The sequence below is a fragment of the Saccopteryx leptura genome, chromosome 5 (genome assembly GCF_036850995.1).
Source record: "Saccopteryx leptura isolate mSacLep1 chromosome 5, mSacLep1_pri_phased_curated, whole genome shotgun sequence".
NCBI lineage: Eukaryota > Metazoa > Chordata > Mammalia > Chiroptera > Emballonuridae > Saccopteryx > Saccopteryx leptura.
This window is the reverse complement of record NC_089507.1, coordinates 1,651,238-1,675,976: the sequence shown is the minus strand read 5'-3', so window position 1 is coordinate 1,675,976 and position 24,739 is coordinate 1,651,238. Positions and strand designations below refer to the sequence as shown.

The 24,739-nt window shown below is 45.5% G+C and overlaps 1 protein-coding gene across 11 annotated transcripts in view; it reads right to left on the bottom strand.

Moving 5' to 3' along the window:
• The window catches only part of ADD1 (adducin 1), a 98,246-nt gene extending 74,180 nt beyond the window's left edge, over positions 1-24,066 (bottom strand). For 4 of the 11 annotated variants that reach the window (XM_066386837.1, XM_066386846.1, XM_066386848.1 and 1 more), the window contains exon 1: positions 23,865-24,066. The gene's annotated coding sequence lies outside the window, so the exon portion shown is untranslated. Of the gene's footprint in view, positions 1-5,836; positions 5,858-23,864 lie in introns of those variants that run through there. The other 7 variants (XM_066386843.1, XM_066386844.1, XM_066386849.1 and 4 more) reach the window with 3 other exon arrangements.
• Between the last annotated feature and the right edge of the window lie 673 nt (positions 24,067-24,739).

Below are 24,739 nucleotides of genomic sequence, written 5' to 3'. Positions count from 1 at the left end.
GTTAAGAGAGACATTTATACCCACTGTATAGAAGGCTGAATAATGATCACCAAGATGAGTCTTACCCCCTGCAATCTGTAAATGTTACTTTTCATGGAACAGACTTTGAGGATAGTGTGATCATCCTGGCTGATCTAGGTGGACCCCAAATACTATCACCAGTATCCTTATTAAAAGGAGGCAGAGGGCCTGACATCTGTGGTGGCGCAGTGGATGACACGTTGACCTGGAATGCTGAGGTCGCTGGTTCAAATCCCTGGGTTTGCCCAGTCAAGGCACATACAGAGAGCAACTACTACGAGTTGAAGCTTCCCGCGTCTCCCCCTTTTCCCTCCCTCCCTCTCTCTCTCCCCCCTTCTCTAAAAGTCAATAAAAATTTAAAAAATAAAAGGAGGCAGAGGGCACTGTCCTCTTCCAACCACAGAGATATAAGAAAAGAGGGCGATCTGACCAGAACATAGGAACTGGAGCAATGCAGCCACAAGCAAAAGAACACCGGCAGCCGTAAGAAGCTGGAGAGGAAGGAAACACTCTCCTCTAGAACCTCCAGCAGAAGTACATCCTGGCAACACCATGATTTTGACTCACGGATACTGATTTCAGAATTCTGGCCTCTGGAATCGTGATAGAAAAATTCCTGTTACTTTAAGCTTTAAGGCACATTTGTTCCAGCAGACACACACAAACACACATATACAAATAAACCCGTAAAACATAAAAACAGCCCTGGCCGGTTGGCTCAGTGGTCGAGTGTCGGCCTGACGTGCAGGAGTCCCGGGTTCGATTCCTGGCCAGGGCACACAGGAGAAGCGCCCATCTGCTTCTTCACCCCTCCCCCTCTCCTTCCTCTCTGTCTCTCTCTTCTCCTCCCGCAGCCAAGGCTCCACTGGAGCAAAGTTGGCCCGGGCACTGAGGATGGCTCTATGGCTTCTGCCTCAGGCGCTAGAATGGCTCTGGTTGCAACAGAGCGACGCCCCGGATGGGCAGAGCATCAACCCCTGGTGGGCATGCCATGGATCCTGGTCAGGCGCATGCGGGAGTCTGTCTGATTGCCTCCCCGTTTCCAACTTCAGAAAAATACAAAAAAAAAAAAGGTACATATGAGAAAGCAATCAATGAACTAAGGTGTCACAATGAAAAACTGATGATTGATGCTTCTCATCTCTCTCCATTCCTGTCTGTCTGTCCCTATCTATCCCTCTCTATGACTCTCTCTCTGTTCCTGTAAAAACAAACAAAAAAACAATACACATGGATGTTTCTCCTTCTCTCTTTTCTTCCTCTCTCTAAATACCAATAAATTAAAAAAAATTTTTTTAAGTATATAGAACCTTGCACCTCCCTGCTTTCCAAAAACAATTAATATAAAGAATACATATTCTTCTCTAGACTACAGGGAACATTTGTAAACACACACCTCATATCTGGATGGAAATAAGGAAAATCTCAACCAATTCCAGAGAATCAGAATCAGTAGCAAACAATCCATTTCTCTAGTCACAATACAATTAAAACAAATCAATAACAAATATTTTTTTAAAAAAACATATTTGGAAATTTTAAAGCACACTTTTAAAAGTTGTGCCAAAAATAAAATCATAGTAAAAATTTAAACATTTTCATAATGAAAATATTACAGTTGAAAACTGTCGGGTTCAGTAAAGAACTACTTCCAGAGAAATGTATAGCGTTAAACACATATTAAAAAAGAGAATACTCTTATCTTTTCTTTCTCTCTCTCTCTCTTGCTCTCCCCCTTCTGCAGCCATGGCTCAACTGGAGTGAATTGGCCACAGGTGCTGAGGATGGCTCCATGGTCTCTACCTCAGACACTAAGAAGAGCTCAGTTGCTGAGCAACAGAGCAATGTCCCAGATGAGCAGAGCATCACCCCTTAGTGGGCTTGCCAGGTGGATAGTGGTTGGGGCACATGTGGGAGTCTGTGTCTGCCTTTTCTCCACTCACTAAAAAAAAAGAAAAAGAAGAAGGGATTGCTTCTCAGTCTTTTGGCTACTAAGATCAAGTGTAGTATCTATTCTTATCAGCTTAAAAAAAAAAAAGAATAAGTGCCCTTTTACTAGAAGTTAGAAAAAGAATGAACTCCAAACCATTCAGTAATCACTCTCACTATGCTTAATATATATAATTTCTAACCTTAAAACACCTCTGAAGATGAAACTTAGATTATAGCTACAAGTGTTCTGATTACCTGAGTTTAAAAAGCACAAACCACATGCCCCTTCAGGGAAAAATAATGTACATGACATAACATGTAATTTGTACACCCATTCTTGTAAATGTCATGCAGCCTTAATTTTTACTGAGAATAAAGATGACGTCATGTTATTTTTCACAGTACAGTGAAATCTGGGGTCAACAACCCCAAGAGCTGAAATAACATACAAATAACTCATTTTTGAAAAAGTACTGGCAATCTTCCATAGCTGTAGTCGGCAAAACCTGCACTGGCTGCATGAGGACTCTACTCCTCCCCTAAGTGCATTATGAAACAGAATGGAATTGATTCACCAAGAAAAACTAGTATGTCCTTTAAAGAACTGCTCGCTTGATTTTTATAAAACAGAAGTGATAAAAAAAAAAAAAAAAAAAAAAAAAAAAAGTAACTTGGGTGAGTGGAATGAAAGTAATCCTTGGGATGGTCCTCTGACCTGAATAGCCAACAGGCCCTGAGGCCCTGAGGGGAGGCCTGTTCTTAATCTTTGATTTCCCAATGCCTACAGTGCCTGACTCATTGAAGACCTCTGAATAAGTTCAATGACTTAGTCAGTCTCTCAAAATGTTATCACTGCCACCTAGAAATTAAAGACAAAGAAAATTCATACCCTCAACCCTTGGCTAAAAGTTGGAAAATAAAAAACAGTGCCCTGAAGTATGCAATTCCCAGCTTTCGAAAACAATCACTCAAATACCCCCTGTAGAAAACAGGGCACATTCTATGATATATCCCAGGCTCAGCAGGTCAGCGACAATCCTAGTAGTTATACTGTCAAAGCACTCATGCTTCAGCCACCTGGACAATGCTCAGCAAACTGAAATAAGGGGTATCTGGGTGGTGGGGTCATCTAGTTCTCCTAAAGATGGGTAGATTAACATCACATCCCTTCCTGCTGAAGTAGACACTCAGTCTTGCCTGAAGCTGTATACAGCAAACTGGATTAATAGTATCATCTGGGAACAAGGTTGACACTTGGTAACTAAAATATTCTTAACCCTTTGAGTAGTACGAACGTTCGTGTACATCCTCACTCAGAGTTAACAAAAAACTCACTACTCAAAGGGTTAAATCTTAAATCTTAGCATGGCTTAACCACAAAGTTCTTGCTAGGCTACAAACATGTACAGCTGTAACAGACAAAAATATCTCTGCACAGAGCTTTATTAAAAAGAAAATAGACAGTAGGAATAGTTAGTAATCATAGCTCTTGGTGGCCTTCCTGTGACGTTCCCTCTTTACGCTGGGTCCTCCCTTGACTACACCCTGGAAAAGGAGGCAAGGGAAGCACACACGCTAGCAAACATGCCCATACGTCCTCACATGTTCTCTCGCCGTGGCCCCACACCACCACATGCAGTTAAACAAGACTGTTCTGACTACTGCTCCTTCAGCAGATGAGAAAAGGGAGTTCGGAGAATGTCACCAACTTAATACAGAACCACTTATTTTGAGCAGCAAAACAGACTTGCAGCCTGACACTATATCCCTAATACCCAGCACTATACCAAAGTTGACAAATGACTCCTTTTTGGTGAGACAAAAAATCCTAATGTATTTGCATTTTTATAGCTTTATTGATATATACTCACAAATCATGGAATTCATCCATTTAAGTGTATAATTTAGTGATCTTAGCATATTCAGAGGGATATGCAATCATCACCACAACCCAATTTTAAAACCCTGGAAGAAACCCTCCACACATGCCCATTGTCCCGCCCCCGCCCCCCCACCTCCAGCCTCTTTTTCTTTCACTCAGCACAACATTTTCCAAGTTCACCCACATGCAGCATGTATCAGCACTTCATCCTTTATTACTGCCACATAATGTTTCATTGCAGGAACACAAGACCTTTTATCCATCCATCCACCAGCTAGCTGATGGACATCTGGGTTGTTGCCACTTTTCAGCAATAGAAAACATTTGTGTAAGTTTTTGTGTAGGTGTATGTTTTTCTTTAGCATTTGCATTTTCAAAATATCTGTACAATATTGTCTCCTTTGGCCCTCACGGCGGCTTCATTCTGTGATGACCACTAGAGCCAAGGGCAGGCACGTGACTGGATCACTCAGGGCTGACAACCGGTTTGTTCTCTTAACACTGCGAGGAATTCCAAGCAGTACTGCACAGATGAGAAAAACCATTGTTTAGGTAACAAGCTCCCTAAATCCTTCTCAATAAGTCAATCCATAATGCAAATTAAATGAAGCCTTGCAGAGTAGGAGAATGGAGAATGAACGGTTCAGGATGGAACACTCTACAGGTCCCTCCCAAGTGACTGACCTCCTTCTTCCTGTGTTAACATGGGAAGCTGCTATTCTGGGGTGCTGCGGAGACACGCACTGAAGTCAACACCTACTGAACCCCATCCCTGCAGGCAGCGCAGTCCTAGCAGAAGTCCCTGTGGGCTCGATCCCCTAACATCAGCCTCATGCTCCCAGGGCCCTGGAGCTCCCAAAGCCTCGATGCAGAGCTAACATGTTCTGATACTAAGTGACAGTATTTGAGGGGCATATATTGCTATGGTCAACTGTATAATGTTCCAACCTCCTGAAACAGTTCCTAGGCTTATAGTATTTCTGGTAATAAAAATCAGAAATATGGATAATAATTATATTAGGAATATATAACAGCCCTTTACTGACAGCTTACTAGACACCTTTCATACACTTAGTTTGTTCATCCTCACCATAACTGTGAAGATAAGTACTATTATTACCCTTGTGTTACATGTGAACACTTCCTTATACGGAAGCATAGAGTTGATGGGAACATAAACTGCTATGACTTCTTAGCAGAGTAACTGAACACAGCTATGAAAACTGCAAGTGCAAATATCCTTGGAGCAGACAACTGCACTTCTGAAAATATGACTACAGATATACTTCATAGAGCCCAAACCTGGAATGCAAGAATCTTAACTGAAACAATCCTAACAGTGGAAACAGATATTCACAATGTAACAGTGAATAAATTACTGTGCATTTATAAAATGAAATAGCTGAGACTGTTAGAATAAATGGATTTATGTGTGCTGATAGTGAACATCTCCAAGATGTGTTAACGGGGAGAAGATGAGCATCACTATGAACAACAATTCACTTTTCAAGGGAGGTATATGGCCTGACCAGGCGGTGGCGCAGTGGATAGAGCGTCGGACTGGGATGCCGAGGACCCAGGTTCGAGACCCCGACGTCGCGGCTTGAGCGTGGGCTCATCTGGTTTGAGCAGAGCTCACCGGCTTGGACCCAAGGTCGCTGGCCCCAGCAAGGGATTATTACTCAGTCTGCTGAATGCCCGCAGTCAAGGCATGTATGAGAAAGCAATCAATGAACAACTAAGGTGTTGCAATGAGCAATGAAAAACTAATGATTGATGCTTCTCATCTCTCTTTGTTCCTGTCTGTCCCTGTCTATCCCTCTCTCTGACTCTCTCTCTGTCTCTGTAAACAAACAAACAAACAAACAAACAAACAAAAAACCCTGGGCTTGCTGGGTCAGGGCACATATGGGAGTTGATACTTCCTGCTCCTCCCCTCTTCTCTCTCTCTCATCTCTAAAATGAATAAATAAAAATAAAAAAAAAGGGAGGTATATGTACACACCACCGCTCTGGCTATGTGCTCTTAACATCTCTCATGGTTTTCTCATCTGCAAAATGGGATGATAGTAATACTTCTCACATAGTACTCAATAAAAACAACAGCTTAATACTATAAATTTTTTGAGAGAAAGAAAATGTGAGAGAGATAGGAAGGAGAGAGAGGGTAAAAAGCATCAACTTGTACTTGCATCACTTTAGTTGAACATTAAGCTTCTCATCTATGCCTTGACTAGGGTCATGCCAGTGTCCCCTTGCTCAAGGCAGAGTGACCTTAGGCTTTTCATGCCAGAGACCTTTGACCCCAGGGTCTTGAACCAGCAACCTCAGCATTCCACACTAACGCTTTATCCACTGTGCCATCATCAGTCAGACTATTACTGTAGTTTAATGACTATTTAATTATGACACTACTACTAATAACAATAATTTGTCATTAGATGGGCTCCACAATAATAATAATAATAATATTCCAATTCATGCCTCTATCACCCACCGTCAGGCATCGGGCAGGTATAGGGAAACTGAGGAAAACACCATCTGCTCCGCTTCCCCATCCCGTTCCCAGCCCATGGGGGTCTCACTTCCAGACACCTCGCCCATGAGACCTGCTCCTGTCAGCACCTGCCCCAATGGACAACAAGACACCATGTGCACTGAGGTATGTCTCCACTGCCCAAATGCTCTCCCCCAGACACACACAGACATCTCTGGTCAATGTCACCTCCTTGGAGAAGCCGACCTCGCTCCATCTAAAACAGATCCTTGCTGCCATCATAATCTATTTCCTTATCTTGCCCCCAGTCTTCTCATCAGTTAGCTCACATTCTAGTAGTGTTTATTACCTGTCTCCTGTTCTAGAACTAAGCTCCCGAGAGAGGGTAATGTGGCTCCTTCCATACTCTGCCCATTGTGCACAGACACTAGGTGTTCAGTCAATAGTTATGAAGAGATGGAACTGAGATACAAGTTAATAAAAGATACAGAATAGATTAAAACATTAAAAAATTTTATAAAGCTACAGAATAGAAAATATGTTTGTGCCCTGGCTGGTTGGTTCAGCGGTAGAGCGTCGGCCCAGTGTGTGGAAGTCCAGGATTCAATTCCCAGTCAGGACACATAGGAGAAGCACCTATCTGCTTCCCACCTTTCCCCCCTCTCCTTTCTCTCTGGCTCTCTCTTCCCCTCCAGCAGTCAAGGCTCCATGGCCTCCACCTCAGGCACTAGAATGTCTCCAGCCGCAATGGAGCAACGACCCAGATGGGGAGAGCATCGCTCCATAGTGGACATGCAGGGTGGATCCTGGTGGGGCGCATGCAGGAGCCTGTCTGACTGCCTCCACACTTCTCATTTCGAAAAAATACCAAAAAAAAAAAAAAGTTTGTGAAATAAGATTGTAAAAAATTACTGTAATCATTTTCTCCTGGCAGAGTAGTCTCAAGATTCTGTTCAGCCAAAAGTTAAATGTCCTATAGACTCTAGTCCTACTGTTTTTATTTATTCATCGATGAGAGAGAGAGAGAAAGAGAGAGAGAGAGAGAAAGAGAGAGAGAAGGGGGAGGAGCTGGAAGTATCAACTCCCATACATGCCTTGACCAGGCAAGCCCAGGGTTTTGAACCGGCAACCTCAGCGTTTCCAGATTGACACTTTATCCACTGCACCACCATTGGTCAGTCCAACAGTCCTACTGTTTTTAAAATGTCATTTTCTTCCTATGTAGCACAAACTCATATAAAGTCTTGTTAAACAATATGCTCAGCACTTTTAAGCTAACAGATATAAAAAACAATGTTATATATTGGTAATACTGTTTTAAAAGATGCTTCTGGAATAAATAAAGCTCAAGGCCAAACTGAATTAAAGTTGTTCCCCTTGATTCCTTCCAACTCAAGTTTCTTGCATGTAGGTCAGAACAAGCATAACATTAAACAGATTTGTTAAAGTCATGCTATGTAAAGATTCTTAACTAACCCTGGCGAGATAGCTCAGTTGGTTAGAGCATCGTCCCAAAGTGCAGAGGTTGCTGGTTCAATCCCAAGTCAGAGCACATACAGGAACAGATTGGTGTTCCTGTCTGTCTGTCTGTCTATCTACCTACCTATCTCCCTTCTTCTGTCTCGCTAAAATCAATAAATAGCCTGACCAGGCGGTGGCGCAGTGGATAGAGCGTCAGTCTGGGATGCAGAAGACTCAGGTTCGAAACCCCGAGGTCACCAGCTTGAGCGAGGGGTCGTCGTGTTTGAGCAAAAAGCTCACCAGCTTGAACCCAAGGTTGCTGGTTTACTCAGTCTGCTGAAGGCCCACGGTCAAGGCACATATGAGAAAGCAATCAATGAACAATTAAGGTGTTGCAACGCACAACGAAAAACTAATGATTGGCCCTGGCCGGTTGGCTCAGCGGTAGAGCGTCGGCCTGGAGTGCAGGGGACCCGGGTTCGATTCCTGGCCAGGGCACATAGGAGAAGCGCCCATTTGCTTCTCCACCCCCACACCCTCCTTCCTCTCTGTCTCTCTCTTCCCCTCCCGCAGCCAAGGCTCCACTGGAGCAGAGATGGCCCGGGCGCTGCCCCAGGCGCTGGAGTGGCTCTGGTAGAGGCAGGGTGACGCCCTGTAGGGGCAGAGCATCGCCCCTGGTGGGTGTGCCGGGTGGATCCCAGTCGGGCGCATGCGGGAGTCTGTCTGACTGTCTCTCCCCATTTCCAGCTTCAGAAAAATACAAAAAGGAAAAAAAAAAAACCTAATGATTGATGCTTCTCATCTCTCCGTCCCTGTCTATCCCTCTCTCTGACTCTCTGTCTCTGTAAAAAATTAAATAAAAATTAAAATAAAATAAAAAAAACACAAAGTAATTGTTACTTAAAAAAGACAATACTTTGGAAAAATGATATTTTAAAAAAAATAAAAATAAAATCAATAAATAAAAATGGAAAAAAAAGATTCTTAACTATTTTAAAGACCTATGTGATTGCTAGTAGGTATTGAACAAACTAAGTAGGTATTAGTATATTAGTTACAAACCAAATTTTAAATTCAATTTTTAAAACCATATACATGACCTGTGGTAGAGCAGTGGATAAGGCGTCAACCTAGAATGCTGAGGTCACTGATTTGAAACCCAGGATTTGCCCAGTCAAGGCACATACACGAACCAACTACCATGAGCTGATGCCCCCTGCTCCTCCCTTCCATTCTATTTCTCTCTCCTCTCTCTAAAATCAATAAATAAAATCTTTACATAAATAAATAAATAAAACCTTAGAACACAGGAAATTCAAAAACGCTATCCCTTCTACTTGCCAAAATAATCTGCCAAGGCACAAGGGGGAAATGAAAACAAAACAATATTCAGGAATCACAGATAACTGGGGGTTTTTTGGTGACTTCAGACTGTCAGGGACGTTAGAAATTTGTTTAAAAAAAAAAAAAAAAGGCCTGACCTGTGGTGGCGCAGTGGATAAAGCGTCGACCTGGAAATGCTGAGGTCGCCGGTTCGAAACCCTGGGCTTGCCTGGTCAAGGCACATATAGGAGTTGATGCTTCCAGCTCCTCCCCCTCTTCTCTCTCTCTGTCTCTCCCTCTCCTCTCTAAAATGAATAAATAAAAAATTTAAAAAAAAAGAAAAAAAGAATGTCACACCTGAACAGGTGGTGGCATACTGGATAGAGCATTGGACCAGGACACAGAGGACCTAAGTTCGAAACCCCAAGGTCACTGGCTTGAGTGCAGGCTCACCAGCTTGAGCGTGAGGTCACTGGCTTGAGAAACGGTTCATTCGCTCTGCTGTAGCCCCCCAGTCAAGGCACATATAGAAAGCAATCAATGATCAACTATGGAGCTGTGACGAAAAATTGATGCTTCTCATTTCTCTCCATTCCTGTCCGTCTGTCCCTATAGCTGTCTCTCTGTCACGCACACACACAAAAATGTGACTTGCCATCCAAACACATGAAATTTTTTTTTAAATTTTTGTTTATTGATTTTAGAGAGAAGAAAGGGGAGAGAGAAACAATTTGTTGTTCCACATATTCACACATTCACTGGGTGATTCCTATATGTGCCCAAGGGTCAAACCCACAACCCTGACATTTAGGAAAGACACTCTAACCAACTGAGCTACCCCCGCATGGCCACATGAAAAATTAAAGTCCTACTGCTAATTAATAGAACAAAGTTCAAAAATATTTATAGGAATCAGTAATAACTCAGAACCCAACACTGTAAAATTTAGTGTCTGGCAACCAATAAAATATTACCCAACAAGCAAAGAATCAGGAATACATGACCCACATTGAAGAGATAAATCAATCAAAATCAATCCAGAAGTGAAAAAGAAGTTAAAATTAGTGGACAGGTCATTACAACAGTTAGTACAATTGTATTCCACATGTCCAAAATTATTATGTAGAAAGATAGAAGATATAAAAAAAAGAAATTAGAAGTCTACAACTGTAGTAAGCTATAATGTATAAAATGAAAAATTACACTGAACAAGATTAATGGTAGATTAAACAACACAGAAGAAGCATTAGTAAACATACAGCAATAAAAACTACCCAAAAAGAGCATACCAAGAAAAGACCAATGAGCCCAAGGACAGACAGACAGTAAGAGAGAGAGATGAGAAGCATCAAATCTTCACTGTAGCTCCTTAGTCGTTCACTGATTGCTTTCTCATATGTGCCGTGACCAGGGGGCTCCAGCTGAGCCAGTGACCCCCCTGCTCAAGCCAGCAATCTTTGGGCTCTAGCCAGCGACCCCACACTCAAACTGGTGAGCTTGCGTGCAAGCCAGCAACCTCAGGGTTTCGAACTTGGGTCCTCCGTGTCCCAGTCCGACACTCTATCCACTGCATCACCACCTGGTCAGGTGAGATAAATAACTTCTGAAGGTGCACTTAACAGAAGTTAATGCACTATTAGTAATGGTTCCTCTCTCCTTCTTTGCCCCCAAGTATATTCTAAGTACTGTCTGTGGTAACTTGAGCAGCATCTACCACTTAGGAAGTACCTTGTCATTTCATCTCCATACAGACTCTCTGAAGTAGACAAGGACGGTAATTATCATATCTACTGTGTAACTGGGGGAAATGAAGGTCACAGAAAAGGGAAGTGATCTGACCAAGGAAGTGAAGTGGAGGAAGTTGTGGGGGTAAAAGCAGGAAAGCTGTTTATCATTTCTTGGGTGTGTCCTTTAGGCCAGGTAAAATGTGAAACAAGGTGAATTTGGCAAAGAAACACAGCCAATGTACCTGACTCCAAGTAGCTCTCACTCCAAGTAGCTCTTTCTATTAAACCACAGCAGATATATTAAACTAAAGGAAAAACATAAAACATAAAAATACATTCTACTCAAAACAGGTCTCTCAATGAAAAGAAAGAACAGTATTTCATTTTTTTATAACAAAACCCCCAACAGCCTGACCTGTGGTGGCGCAGTGGATAAAGCGTCGACCTGGAAATGCTGAGGTCCCCGGTTCGAAACCCTGGGCTTGCCTGGTCAAGGCACATATGGGAGTTGATGCTTCCAGCTCCTCCCCCCTTCTCTCTCTCTGTCCCTCCTCTCTCTCTCTCCCTCTGTCTCTCCCTCTCCTCTCTAAAATGAATTTAAAAAATTAAAAAAAAAACACCCCAACAATTGCCCTACAATTAATACAATATGTTTCAGAACAATATTTCTCCTACACAGTTCCTTAATGTACACTAGAACATGATGCAATCAGTCCACTGGCAGACAAAGCAATTCAGCTCAAGAGGCAGATGTCTAATTTGATCTAATGATAAAATTTAGACTCTCTGGGCAGAAATAAGCAAATGATAACCTCTCTAAACTAAACTCACTGCCTGTTTTTATAAGTACCACAAGCTAAGATTGGTTTTTAAAGATTTAAAACATGCAGTCTGACCAGGCAGTGGCATAGTGGATAGAGCGTCAGCCTGGGATGCTGAGGACCCAAGTTCAAAACCCCGAGTTCGCCAGCTTGAGGGCTGGCTCATCTGGCTTTAGCGTGGGATCACAAATATGATCCCATGGTTGCTGGCTTCAGCCCAAAGGTTGCTGGCTTGAGCAAGGGGTCACTGGCTTGGTTGGTGCCTCCTAGTCAAGGCACTAATATGAGAAGCAATCAATGAACAACTAAAATGCCACAACTACGAGTTGATGCTTCTTATCTCTCCCCCTTCCTGTCTCTCTCTCTCAAAAAAGAAAGGTTTAGAAAATGCTGTGGCCAGATAGTTCCATCAGTCACAGCATTGTTCCAAAGCACACAGGTTGCTAGTTCAATCCCCGGTCAGGGGACAAACAGGAACAGATTGATATTCCTGTCTCTCTCTCCCTTCCTCTCTCTCTAAAATCAATAAAATAAACATTAATAGGCCTGGCTGGTTGACTGAGTGGTAGAGCGTTGGCCCGGCATGTAGATATCCCAGGTTTGATTCTGGTCAGGGCACAGAGAAGTGACCATCTGCTTCTCCACCCCTCTCTCCCCCCTTATCCTCCTGCAACCATGGCTCCGTTGGTTCCAGCGCATGGGGCCCAGCCACTTGAGGATGGCTCCATGGAGCCTCTGCCTCAGACACTAAAAATAGCTCAGTTGCAAACATGGCCCCAGATGCACAGAGCATCCATCCCAGAGCGAGGTTGCCGGGTGGATCCTAGTCCGGGCACATGTGGGAGTCTATCTCCTCCTCTAACTTGAAAATAGAAGAAAAAACAAAGTTTTTTAAAAAGAATATATGAAACATTAATAATAATATGATAGGCATGAAAATCAACTCAAACTTCAGCATCCATAAATAACATTTTTTTAAGAACAGTCTTTCTCATTCATTAACAGATCGTCTATGGCTGCTTTCATGCAACCAGAGCAAACAGAGCATTTGCAACAGAGAGCAGTCAGCCCTCAAACCCTAACATAATTAACTGGCCCTTTACAGAAAGTTTGCCAACTCCTGCTTTAAGGAATTTAATAAATTGCCATGAACACTATTTCTCGTAACTAAGCTTTTAAAAAATTAACTGAAAACAAAACAAAATAAACTTCAAAGAATTCACTCAAAAATTAATTCAGGCCCTGGCCGGTTGGCTCAGTGGTAGAGCATCGGCCTGGCGTGCAGAAGTCCCGGGTTCGATTATCGGCCAGGGCACACAGGAGAAGCGCCCATCTGCTTCTCCACCCCCCCCCCCTTCCTCTCTGTCTCTCTCTTCCCCTCCCGCAGCCAAGGCTCCATTGGAGCAAAGATGGCCCGGGCGCTGGGGATGGCTCCTTGGCCTCTACCCTACGCGCTAGAGTGGCTCTGGTCGCGGCAGAGCGTTGCCCCCTGGTGGACGTGCTGGGTGGATCCCGGTCGGGCGCATGCGGGAGTCTGTCTGACTGTCTCTCCCCCGTTTCTAGCTTCAGAAAAATAGAAAAAAAAAAATTAATTCATTGCCTAACCTGTGGTGCACTGAATAGAACACTGACCTGGAACGCTGAGGTCACCAGTTTGAAACCCTGAGTTTGCCTGGTCGAGGCACATACAACAAGCAATTACTACGAGTTGATGCTTCCTGCTCCCCCCTTCTCCCCCCCCCCATTCTCTAAAAATCAATAAAATTTAAAAAAAAATTAACTCACCAATGCAACAAACTTTTAATTGGTTGATTTTTTTTTTTGTATTTTTTTCTGAAGTTGGAAACGGGGAGGCAGTCAGACTCCCGCATGCGCCCGACTGGGACCCACTCGGCATGCCCACCAGGGGGCGATGCTCTGCCCATCTGGGGTGTCACTCTGTTGCAACCAGAGCCATTCTAGCACCTGAGGCAGACGCCACAGAGCCATCCTCAGCGCCCGGGCCAAATCTGCTCCAATGGAGCCTTGGCTGCAGGAGGGGAAGAGAGAGACAGAGAGGAAGGAGAAGGGGAGGGGTGGAGAAGCAGATGGGCGCTTCTCCTGTGTGCCCTGGCTGGGAATCGAACCCAGGACTCCTGCACGCCAGGCTGATGCTCTACCACTGAGCCAACCGGCCAGGGCCTAATTGGATGATTTTTGAGAGATAGAGAGAGGGAGGGAGGGGTAAAAGAGAGGGAGAGAACCATTCCTGTGTTGTTCCACTTAGTTGTGCACTCACTGTATACACACTCGTTGCCCCTGTATGCCCTGACCAGGAGTCAAACCTGCAACCTTTGTGTTTCAAGACCATGCTCTAACCCAGTGGTCCCCAACCTTTTTTGGGCCACAGACTAGTTTCACGGACCGGACTTTAGGATGGGACGGATAAATGTGTCACGTGACCAAGACAAGCGTCAAGAGTGAGCCTTAGACGAATGTAACAGAGAGAATCTGGTCATTTTTTAAAAATAAAACATTGCCTGACCTGTGGTGGCGCAGTGGATAAAGCATCAACCTGGAAACGCTGAGGTTGCCGGTTCAAAACCCTGGGCTTGCCTGGTCAAGGCACATATGGGAGTTGATGCTTCCAGCTCCTCCCCCCTTCTCTCTCTCTGTCTCTCTCTCCTCTCTCTCTGTCTCTCTCCTCTCTAAAAATGAATAAATAAAAAATAAAAAAAAATAAAAAATTTTAGTCTAAAAGAACTTCCGTTTCTCCTTCACAAAATGACAGCTGTTCTCTTTATCCACTGTACTTAGCTTTCAATGGTAAGTTTAAATTCCACCTTCTTATGTAGCCTTCCCTGAAGGTTTATGACCTGTGTATTTAGCTATCACTTTCCCAAGAATGTGACAATTTCACAAGACTTAAAGAGAATGCTTTTAAGTCATTCATTTATTCTACAAATACTTACTGGGCACCTGTTGTGAGCAAAACCAAGAGGGTAAGAGATGTAGAGCTGAAGATATGGGAAGAGGCCAAAGCCTGAGAGCCTAGGCCAGAAGCTCAGCATCTGGGTGCCATGGAGAATCAGTGGAAAACTCTGAACAGGGAAGTGACATGGTCTAGTCATGTCACCCATTCTAGCTAGAACATAGAGGGACTGGCTTCAATAGTGGATAAACATACTCTCTGCCTCCGTGGAGAATCATTCATTCTTGTGGAAGAGGAAACAAGGGTCAACAGATAAATAAGTCATTAGAATAGCAGGACGTAAGTATCTGAGTTAGGGAATAACATAGAAAACCTATTGTAAGAAGGAAGTTAGGGAGGCATCTGAGTAGGGACCTAAAAGATGAGAAGGAGCTGGTCACGCAGACTGGGGAAAAGTATTTATTCTAGGCAGGGGGATCACACAGAAATCCTTGAACTGGAAAAGAGCTAGACCCATTTCAGGAAGACCCCTGTAGATGCAGCAACAATGAGGAAGCTGAAGAATGGTAGAAAGTGAGCTTGGAAACCATAAGAAGTTTGGATTTTGTTCTAAGTATAATGGGAAGTCACAAGGTTTTCTTCATTTGTTTGTAATATCACTTATTTTATCCTGAGTACATAATCCAGATACATATATCAAAATGTGAAAGGTATAAAAGGCTCTGTAGTGAAAAGTAAGTCTCCCACCCAGTTCAACAGCCACTCAGTTCCCTAAAGGCAACAACTTCATCAGTCTTCAAAAGGTGTTAGCTAGGCAGAACACGGCCTGGTTTATAATTTACGTAAATCGCCCTGGCCGACAGGTGGAGAATAGGTGGAAATAAGGACCTGGAGGCCAGCAGGAGGATGCTGTGACAGTCCCAGGGAGAGATGATGGTTGCGGGAGCCCTTCAGTGAGTGTGGAGATGGACTATTAGGACTGAGTTAGGATGTATTCTGAAGGCACAACTGACAAGCTGATGTTGGCAAGACAGCATCAATGACGACAGCTCAAGGTCCTGTTTTTCACACACTCAGAATCTACAGGCCCAATATTTAAGACTTTAAAGCTTAACCACTCAGAGTTCAGCGAATACATAAATAATGAGTAAGAGAATAAGTATCTGTAATGATAGAAAAAAAGATTACTAACATGTGATGTTAACAATTTGATTAATAATAATGAACATACTGTGTCAACAGGAATTAGATCAGTGGTTTTCAACCACCGGTCCACCAGAAATTTCATGCTACTTCACACAAGAGTTAACTGCTGTGATGTTGAAAAGCACTGAATTAGATTATTTTTTCCCTCAGAAATGGCAGCTGTTTAAAAGAAAAATGTGCCTTGGCTGGGTAGTTCCCTTGGCTAGAGCATCATCCCCATATGCCAAGGTTGTAGGTTCAATCCCTGGTCAGGGCACCAGAATCAATCAATGAATGCATAAATAAGTGGAACAACAAATCTCTCTCTCTCTCTCTCTCTCTCTCTCCCCCTCTGATGAGGTCACCAGTTCAAAAACCAGCACATATGAAAAACAACTGCACGTATGAAAACTAGCACATAGAAAACCAGTACATATGGAAAGCAACTACTGGGAGTTGATGCTTCCCACTCCCCCACCCCTTTGTCCTCTCTCTCTATTATCAACAAATAAAGCCTGACCAGGCGGTGGCGCAGTGGATGGAGCGTCAGACTGGGATGCGGAGAACCCAGGTTCGAGACCCCGAGGTCGCCAGCTTGAGCACGGGCTCATCTGGTTTGAGCAAAAAGCTCACCAGCTTGGACCCAAGGTTGCTGGCTCGAGCAAGGGGTTACTCGGTCTGCTGAAGGCCCGCGGTCACAGCACATATGAGAAAGCAATCAATGAACAACTATGGTGTCGCAACAAAAAACTGATGATGCTTCTCACCTCTCTGTTCCTGTCTGTCTGTCCCTATCCATCCCTCTCTCTGACTCTCTCTCTGTAAAAAAAAAAAAGTATATATATATATATATATTTATATATATTTATTTATTCATTTTAGAGGGGAGAGAGGGAGAGAGAGAGAAGTGGGGAGGAGCAGGAAGCATCAACTCCCATATGTGCCTTGACCAGGAAAGCCCAAGTTTTTGAACTGGTGACCTCAGTGTTTCAGGTCGAAGCTTTATCCACTGCACCACTACAGGCCAGGCAATAAATAAATTTTTTTTAAAAAATCAATAAATATAATCTTTAAAAAAAAGGTGTAACACAAACACACAAGAAATATTATTCATCCATAAAAATGGAAATCCTTCCATTTGTGACATGATGAACCTTAAAGGCGTTATGCTAAGTGAAATAAGCCAGACAAAGAAAGACTAATACGCTCTGATCTCATTGACATGTTAAATCTTGATTGATTGATTGATTTTAGCAGAGAAGAAGGGAGAGAGTGAGACAGGAACATCAATCTGTTCCTGTTTGTGCCTTGACCGAAGAGCAATCAAACCAGCAACCTCTGTGCTTTAGGAGGAAGCTCTAACCAACTGAGCTATCCCGTCAGGGTGATTGTGGAATCTTTTTTATTTTTTAAGATTTTATTTATTCATTTCAGGAAGGGAATGGGGGGAGGGAAGGTGGGAGAGAGAGATGGTGAGGAGCAGAAAGCATCAACTCCCATATGTGCCTTGACCAGGCAAGCCCAGGATTTCAAACTGGTGACCTCAACGTTCCAGGTCAACACTTGATCCCACTGCACCACTACAGGTCAGGCTGGAATCTTAAAACAAAAACCCAGAAACCAAATCTGTACTCATAGATAGAGAGTAGATTGCTGGTTGCAAAGGTGTAATGGGATATACCTTGTTTACATGCTGGCTTTTATAAGGCTTTTCATACTTTACATACTTAGAAACCAAAATTAAATTTTAAAAAAGCAATCGCTAAATACTGAAAGCAAAATAAAATCCATCGAACCAAAGTACACATCCAGTACAGTACTGTAGTGGCAAAATCACAGAACAACAATTCTAAGTGACGTTAGCACAGTAATTTGACTACATATCCCTAATAAGTATACCAAAAAAAACACAAAGAGCCTGACCAGGCGGTGGCGCAGTGGATAGAGCGTCGGACTGGGATGTAGAGGACCCAGGTTCAAGACCCCAAGGTCGCCAGCTTGAGCGCAGGCTCATCTGGTTTGAGCAAAGCTCACCAGCTTGAACCCAAGGTCACTGGCTCCAGCAAGGGGTTGCTCAGTCTGCTGAGGACCCGCGGTCAAAGCACATATGAGAAAGCAATCAATGAACAACTAAGGTGTTGCAACGCGCAATGAAAAAACAAAAACAAAAAACACAAGGAAACAGCCTGACCCAGTGGGGCTGTGGAGCTGTGGATAAAGCGTCAACCTGGAATGCTGAGGTACTACTCTGTTCGAAAACCCCGAGCTTGCCCCATCAAGGCACATAAAGACCCACTCCTCCCCTCACCCTTCTCTTTCTCTCTCCCCTCTTTCTAAAAATCAATAAAAAAAAAATCTTAAGTAAAAAGAAAAGACTGGGAAACAATGATCAACCTAGTGACAATGAACAATCAACCCCAGCGCCCAGACTGTGGTTACTAAATACAATTTTTCATTTAGAGAAACGGATGATTTCAGGGCTGGGACTGCACATGTACAAGAGGAGCCTGGTGCAGTCTGTCATACCAGAAAGAGCACTCAGACTATCAGAGTTGTGTCTAACGGACTTAAGAGCCAATGTGAACAGAGTCCTACTGGACAAAGATGGGATAATCTGAGCATCAATAAGGATAATATCAACAATGGATTGAACCCTATCAAATATGCTTAAATTCACCATGAGTTCACAATGACACAAACATACACACAACTCTCTGCGATTAAATTTTTAATATTCTCCACTGCTTTACAATCTCAGCTACTCAGAAGCAGAAGCATCTTTGATTATTGGAAATTGAGATATTTAAGAAGATAGTGATACGCAGAAAAGAATTCCGCGTGTGACTAATCTAGGGTTAACTTCCAATAATTGGTTGAATGGATTCGTGATACTTCTTTATTTTTTTTTTTAAATTCCATTATAAAGATTTACAACTCTTATACTCGTCTGTACTCGATATGAACTGTTTGACGTTTAGCAGCAATGTGAAAACCACATTCTTTTATTTATTTTTAATTTTTTTTTTTTTTTTGTATTTTTCTGAAGCTGGAAATGGGGAGGCAGTCAGACAGACTCCCACATGCGCCCGACTGGGATCCACCCGGCACGCCCACCAGGGGGCGATGCTCTGCCCATCCGGGGCGTCGCTCTGTCACGACCAGAGCCACTCTAGCGTCTGGGGCAGAGGCCAAGGAGCCATCCCCAGCACCTGGGCCATCTTTTGCTCCAATGGAACCTCGGCTGCGGGAGAGGAAGAGAGAGACAGAGAGGAAGGAGAAGGGGAGGGGTGGAGAAGCAGATGGGCGCTTCTCCTATGTGCCCTGGCCGGGAATCGAACCCGGGACTCCTGCACGCCAGGCCGACGCTCTACCACTGAGCCAATCGGCCAGGGCAAAACCACATTCTTTTAGGCAGAGTTTGCCAGAACGCACCCAAGGTCAAACAATTCGTTATTTTTGTGGTCAAGTGGAACTGTAGCACAGATAATAGCTGCAGTTTATAACTGAAAACGTGTCCAGGCCGTTTGTAAAACGAAATAATTGTTTTATTTGCGAAATAACCCCTTCAAGATCATTCTATTAATTAAATATTGTTTCAATTGATTGTGATACAGTTTGACATTTACACAGTATGTAATTATATTTTTATTAAAATAAATTGTATATTAAATTTTTTCACTCACATTTATTCATAAACAAATTACATAAAATTTTGTTTACTTAAACGAATTGTTTTTGTATTTAACATTTTTTTTTTTTTTTTAACAAAGAGAGAGAGAGAGTCAGAGAGAGGGATAGACACACAGGAACGGAGAGAGATGAGAAGCATCAACCATCAGTTTCTCCTTGCGAGACCTTAGTTGTTCATTGACTGCCCTCTCATATGTGCCTTGACCGCGGGCCTTCAGGAGACCGAGTGACCCCCTGCTCAAGCCAGCGACCCTGGGTCCAAGCTGGTGAGCTTTTTGCTCAACCCAGATGAGCCCACACTCAAGCTGGCAACCCCGGGGTCTCGAACCTGGGACCTCCGCATCCCAGTCCGACGCTCTATCCACTACGCCACCACCTGGTCAGGCGTATTTAACATTTTTTAATTTTAATATTTCGTCCTGCCCGTGAAAAAATTTTTCTTTCTAATCTGGCCCGAGGGCAAAAACTGTTGGCCACGCCTAGGATAGAGCATTCACCTGGCATGCTGAGGTCACTGGTTTGAAACCTTGGGCTTGCCCAGTCCAGGCACAAAGGACAAGCAATCAATGAACAACTAAACTGAAGCAACTATGAGTTGATCCTTCTCACAGTTCCCCACACTTCTCTCTCTCCTCTCCCTCTATAAAATCAATAAATAAAATCTTTAAAAATAAAGTATCCACATTTTCAACAAGTAAAGAAATAATGGCTGTAACCTTGAGCACCAAGGGCTGCTAATAAGAAGTCTACTCATCTATAAAGTCTTCTTGCCAAAATAAATCAACCCTGAATCTGATTACACCTTTAGATCTAACTAAAAATGTATAGTAGGCCCTGGCCGGTTGGCTCAGTGGTAGAGCGTCGGCCTAGCGTGCGGAGGACCCGGGTTCGATTCCCAGCCAGGGCACACAGGAGAAGCGCTCATTTGCTTCTCCACCCCTCCGCCGCACTTTCCTCTCTGTCTCTCTCTTCCCCTCCCGCAGCCAAGGCTCCATTGGAGCAAAGATGGCCCGGGCTCTGGGGATGGCTCCGTGGCCTCTGCCCCAGGCGCTAGAGCGGCTCTGGTAGCAATATGGCGACGCCCAGGATGGGCAGAGCATCGCCCCCTGGTGGGCAGAGCGTCGCCCCCTGGTGGGCGTGCCGGGTGGATCCCGGTCGGGCGCATGCGGGAGTCTGACTGTCTCTCCCCGTTTCCAGCTTCAGAAAAATGAAAATAAATAAATAAATAAATAAATAAATAAATAAATAAATAAATAAAAATGTATAGTAAATTCTGTGTAGTGAAATGACCATATAGAATAATATCCAGACTGTGTGTAACTCCAAGAGACAAACCATAAAGTTTCAGCAACAAAATTACAAGAGATAAGAAAAGATGGAGGGAGAACTTAGAGTAGAGCAAGTCACAACATATGAACATTTGGATCCTGATTCAAACTTGAGACAAAAAAGATTTTGCCCAGGCCGGTTGGCTCAGCGGTAGAGCGTCGGCCTGGCATGCGGGGGACCCGGGTTCAATTCCCGGCCAGGGCACATAGGAGAAGCGCCCATCTGCTTCTCCATCCCCCCCTTCCTTCCTCTCTGTCTCTCTATTCCCCTCCCGCAGCCAAGGCTCCATTGGAGCAAAGATGGCCCGGGCGCTGGGGATGGCTCCTTGGCCTCTGCCCCAGGCGCTAGAGTGGCTCTGGTAGCGGCAGAGCAACGCCCCGGAGGGGCAGAGCATCGCCCCCTGGTGGGCGTGCTGGGTGGATCCGGATCCCGGTTGGGCGCATGCGGGAGTCTGTCTGACTGTCTCTCCCGGTTTCCAGCTTCAGAAGAAAAAAAAAGATTTAACACTGGTTGGATATCTGAAGGTAATAGGAATTCTGTAATAGTGGTATTTGTGTTTATCTCTTTAAAGAGATGTATGCAGATACACATACTGGAATATTCAACAGCTGAAATGACACCTGGGTTTAGGGCTGCAGATACAGCAAGATTAGTGAGGTGTTAACTGCTGAGGCTGGATGAGAGTACTGAGGGCTCATTCTATTCTCTGTGTGTGCGAGAGACAAATGAAACATGTAAAAATAAAGTCAGTTTAAAGTTTCACATAATAAAAGTCTTAAAATTAACCATCAAACTATTAAGAAATTGAGACAAGGGGGAGGGGGAGAGGCACAAAGAAAACTAGATAGAAGGTGATGGAGGACAATCTGACTTTGGGTGATGGGTATGCAACATAATTGAATGACAAGATAACCTGGACATGTTTTCTTTGAATATATGTACCCTGATTTATTGATGTCACCCCATTAACATTAATAAAAATTTATTTATTAAAAAAAGAAATTGAGCCTGACCTGTGGTGGTACAGTGGATAAAGCGTCAACATGGAAATGCTGAGGTCGCCGGTTCGAAACCCTGGGCTTGTCTGGTCAAGGCACATATGGGAGTTGTTACTTAAAGCTCCTCCCCCACTTCTCTCTCTCTGTCTCTCTCTGTCTCTCTCTCCCTCTCTCTCCACTTTCTAAAATGAATAAATAAAAAAATTAAAAAATAAAAGATAAAAATTTAAAAAAAAGAAATTGAGACAAGAAAATTTTGACACTCATTAGGTACTTGAGTTTTTCAGTGTAAGTATGTGTATCAGTACTTGAATTAACTAAAAACTAATAACCATCTAAAGAAATAGCTTTTATGGTAAAAATCAATAAAACAGAAACAACACCACCACCAAGGTAAACCTCATCAGTATCACATAATGTCAAACAGTCAAAGGAGAAAAACAGCCCTATAAGTTGCATTTCAGAAGGAAAACTAGCCCTGAGTAGCACTCTGATTCATGTCAGACCTACACCCACAGCGAGGAAAACAAATCACACCATCTGTCCTGCTGTAACCACATCAAACCAGGGAAAGTGGTTCCGAATGCCGAAACCATTCACTTCCTTTAAAAACAATTTGGCTGGGACCTGGTCTGGGGTAGTGCAGTGGATAGAGCACCAACCTGGAGCAGCTGCTGGCTGGAACCCCTGGGCTTGCAAAGCACATGCGACAACTAAGGTGAAGCAACTTATGAGTTGATATTTCTTGTCTCCCTCGCCCCTTCCTCTCTATAAAATCAATAAATAAAATCTTTTTTAAAAACCCAAAAATTGTACTGGGCCCTGGCCGGTTAGCTCAGCTGGCCATCCTCAAAGGTCAAGGCTGCAGGATGGGGGAGGAAGCAGAGGAATGCACAACTAAGTGGAACAACAAATCAATCAATGCTTCTCTCTCCCCCCCCCCTTCCGATCTCTCTAAAATCAAGTTTAAAAAGAAAAAAAATATTTTAAAGATTGAGGATTTTAAAAAAGCATGTACAGGAAAAAAAGAAAAGGTAGTAATGTACATGCACGTCGCTGGCATTTGCCTGACTAATCTTTCTACAAACCCCGCCACATAATTCACGTTGGCCCGGTCCGCCCTGCGCCCTGGGCCTGGGGCCCGGGGCGGGCAGACCGCCTCCTCCGCCCGTCTCCTGCTCCTGCTCGCGGGGGCCCCCGGACGTGCAGCCGGCCGACCTCCTATACCCCCACCCCACCCCATCAAGGCTGCCATCGGCGCTCACACGCGACGCGGACCCTCGTGCCACCACCTGCCAGCTCCGTGCATGCCCAGCAGCAGCCAGGCTTTCGGGCGTCTGGGGGACGTGACACCTGCTCCGGGTCGTGGAAGCACGAAACCACACGGCCCCACCTGCAGCCCCGTCGGATGAACCCACATGCTTATTTCAGGAGGGCGCGCGCGCACGCACCGAGGGAGCGCAAACCACCGAGCAACCCGGCAGGAATGACAAGAGTCGGAATCAAATGTCCGAGGCCGAGGCCCCCGAACGCCTCCCCGAAACAGAGAAGGAAGGAGGGAAAAGGAATGAAGGAAGGAGGAAAGGAAGAAAGGAGGAAAGGAGGAAAGGGGAAGGGAAGGGAAGGGAAGGGAAGGGAAGGAAGAAGGAAATAAGGAGGGAGGGAAAAAAGGAAGGAAGGAAGGAGGGAGGGAGGGAGAAGGAACGAAGGAGCTCCAAGTTCCAGGACGACCTCTCACGACCGAGTGCGCGCAGAGCCCGCTTTTCTCTTTTTCCGCAAAGCCGTCGTTTAAAAAACAAAACAAACCACCAAGGCCGACGGGCGGGATGCGGCTGCCCGCCCGCCTCTGCGCACGGAGGGGCGGCCGGAGCCCCGGGGACCCCCGACCCCAGCCCGCGGCCCAGGACCGAGCGCGCGTGTGCAGACGGGCTCGCCCAGCCTCGGCTCCCGCACGGGGCCAGGTCGACGGGCGGGACCAGTCCGGCCAGCGCCCCGGCCCTCCGCCCGTTCAGCAGGCCGCAGACCCCGCCGCCCGGCCTGGAGCTCCGGGCCCCGCCGCCGCGGCCGCCCTCGCGCGCGGGCCTCACCTCAGGGGCGAATCGCGGGCCGCGCGCGCGGGACCCCCAAGTCCGAATGCAGTCGCCTCCACCGCCGCGACTCCGGCTCTGGCTCCGGCTCCGGCTCGGGCTCCGCCCCCTTGTCCGCCGCGCGCACACGGTCCGAGCTCTCCACCTCTCCGCCCCCCTCAGTCCTCGGCGTTTAGCTCGGGCCGCTCGAACTGGGTGCGGCCTGCGAAGCCGCAACCTAAAAACGCGCCGCTCTATAGGCCCAGCCCGCGCCGCACAGCCAAGCAACGCGCCCTGTGATTGGTCGTACGTGGCCAGGCGCGGTAGGGCGTGGCCTGGAAAGGCGAGGGGCGGAGCTTCCGCCGCCTTCCCGCGGAGTCCCGCCTCGACAGCGCCCCGCCCAGCCCGGGGTCCAGGGTGCTACAGGTCGGCTGTGCGGGGCGTGGGGACCGCGGAGCGCTGCCCCGCAGGCCTCGTCCATGAACGAGGTGGGGTCGGTTGTGCCAGCGGCGCCTGTCCACCCGGAGCCGCTCGTTCTCTCGGTCATTGTCGTCGGTCAAACTTTGATGGAGGCCACCTGGGCCGGGTCCACCGGGTGCGCCGCTGGGTCTTCTAAAAGGGGCCCCGTCTGGGACCGTGTCGGCCTCTCTCTGTCCGCCTCGTCCACTCCTCCCGCAGACGAGCACTGCCCGCGTGCTGGTCCGGGGCCGCAGCCCCAGCGCGGCAGGCGCGTCTGCAGGCCGACTGTGGGGCCGGACGGGCAGCCAGGGCGCGGTCTGCGCCGCGGGGCCTGTGGACACTGATAAGGCTGCACAGACAGGGCGGCTGCCTGGTGCCGGCCTGGCCTGCCCATGCGGGACGGGACGGACCAGCACCAGTCACTTTCTCAACCAGGC